The sequence below is a fragment of the Pundamilia nyererei genome, unplaced genomic scaffold, assembly GCF_000239375.1.
Source record: "Pundamilia nyererei isolate P.nyererei 1_Seehausen unplaced genomic scaffold, PunNye1.0 scaffold00023, whole genome shotgun sequence".
Taxonomy (NCBI): domain Eukaryota; kingdom Metazoa; phylum Chordata; class Actinopteri; order Cichliformes; family Cichlidae; genus Pundamilia; species Pundamilia nyererei.
The window spans coordinates 2,084,334-2,086,899 of NW_005187424.1; positions in this window are offsets into that span (position 1 = coordinate 2,084,334).

Here is a 2,566-nt window from a genome sequence, read left to right on the forward strand (position 1 = left end):
GATCCTTTTAGTTTGCTCAATATTTCTATCGCAGGATGAAAACTGCAGAATTGTTGCTTTGGTTGTATTTAAAGGCAGCTTGGTGGGAAAAGTTGATTTCTGATTAGATTAGGCTCTCCGCTCTTTTGTCAAACTGTGTTTTTCTGCTGCTTAAAAAAGCATTAGATTGCTTTGAATTTCCTCTCCTGAGCTTATGTTCCCGTCTTGACATTTTCCTAAAATACCAGTGAATGGCATTCGTGATTTGGCTGGACAATAACACAATCAAGCAATTGTGGGATGAACCAGATCACTGAAAGCGAATACGACTTTTTCCTCCCACAAATCCTTGAATAGCATCACCATTTAAACATCAGTCTGCGTGTGTGCTAATGTTTTCTGACAAAGCATACTGTTAAGGCCACTCAGCCCCAATCATAACTCTGTCAGGGAGCTTTTCCAACGCCTTGTCAGGAGTTTAAAACCAATCCAGTCGTAATCTGCAGCCGTCAAAGAAATGCAGACAGATTTCTAAAGGCGTCCTTTCTGCATGGCTGCTTAGCTACTCCCACAGACTGCAGCTGAGATTTTCATGCTCTTTAGTGTCGAGTGAATGGCCGGTAGCTTTCAATCCAAAGCTCTTTTTTTTTTCTTTTTCTGGCCTGCAGTTAAGTAATTACCTCTAATCAATCCATAGCTCCCTTTTCAGCAATGGTTTAATAATCAGTTTCTAAAAAATAAAAAAAAGAAAAGAATAAAAAAGTGTGGTGTAAGAGTCTACATTCAGTATTCCTTGTAAATCTTGATCTCACAGATAACCTAAAGACCAGAGCATAACTGAATCACTGAGCTGGTGTCAGGCTTAAGGAAATATATCACTACATATCAATTCTTCTTTAAAACGCTTTACATAAAACGGTGAACTTAGAAACCCCGTGCCCCCGATGCATCACATCATTCGGAGGAGTGAAGATAAGAATAATCCATATTGTTGTATCTAGGCCAAGTAATCAACACTGCATATAAGGAAATGCTCACTGGTGCCAAGCTGTAAGCATTCCACTTGGCAGCACCATACGTCTCTTTAAGTTTCGGATTCAGCCTGTACGTACACTTCTTCAGGGCTCTCCAAAGACGCACATGTTTATCAGTGCTGGAACTGACCATGAATTAATAATAAGTTAAATAATACATGCCATATTTTAGCGAATGTTTTAGTTAAAACATTGCCGCATTAAAATGCACTATAATGGCATGGTGAGTTGCATAGCACGTATGCTCCTTTGTAGCTATGTTCACCAATGATTTGAGTATGTAGCATTTTTCAGATGCTTTTATGTGTTTACTGTTGCAGAGGATGCACCGTGTTCAGCTCAAAGGGGTTAATGAGTTCCCTGTTATGCAGATGGTGACATTTTATTATCATTTCAAGTAGATATGTTTAATTTTTTGTCAAATCATGACACACTGCATGAAAGCGCAGCTGATGGGAGGGGCCTATACAGAGAGATAGAAATGAAATGAAATAATACCCCGCAGGTTTAAGTTGTAGTCACCAGTTTAGTTGGAAAAATACTACAAGTTTTGTTATGTGTTGTTTAGCCATGGCGGATACCACAGTACTACAGTACCCACAAGCCCGAGTGCAGCTCTGTGGAGAAGCAGCCTGTCACTGATGCAAATCAGTATGATAAGAATTTCAAAACACTTTGTGCTACAGTTGTTAACCAAACATAGAACAGAAAGAATTCAGTTCACCGCATCAGCTTTATACGTCACCAAAATGTTTAAAACACGTATGAGAGGTTCAAGTTCCCACAAAGATTTACAGAGACCAAGACTCAAGCTGCTCTTATTCACAGAGCATCAAATGCTGCTGTTCTGTCAAAGCTACTGGGCTCTTAAAACTGCCCAAAAGACAAGTGTAAGTCCTGTGAGACAGTTTCCAACTCCCACTTTGTCAGATAGAGATGCTGTTACATTTAAAAGCTCTGGGTCAGCACTATTTTTCAGCAAATTGTATTTACGCGCTGGGACTTGTTTTAACCTCTTTCTAAACCTTACCAAGTAGTCTTTGGGCAAAAACACAGTGCATACAATACAAAACTAAAGCAAACAAAGTGCAAACCACAGTGCTCTCAAATAGGATGTGTAAAAATGAAATTCTTCTTTTTCTTTTTTTTGCAGAAGCAGTGTGTAAGTATGATGTAACTAAAAACGCTGTTTTATCAGTATTAACAGTGTACAAACTGCAGTGGACAGTGTAACCTGTCAGTGAGGTTTCTCAGGACAGCATCAGGCCTGTGGTCGTTCTTCCTGTTTCCAGTCTCTGCAAAATAATACTGTGACTAAATGAGCGGACTTATGAGTGGATGGGTTTATTTAAATTTAATGTCTTAATTAGTTGTTTTTTTGTCTTCTGAGTTGCATCTTTGCATCCAATATACAGTGGGGCAAAAAAGTATTTAGTCAGCCACCGATTGTGCAAGTTCCCCACCTAAAATGATGACAGAGGTCAGTAATTTGCACCAGAGGTACACTTCAACTGTGAGAGACAGAATGTGAAAAAAAATCCATGAATCCACAT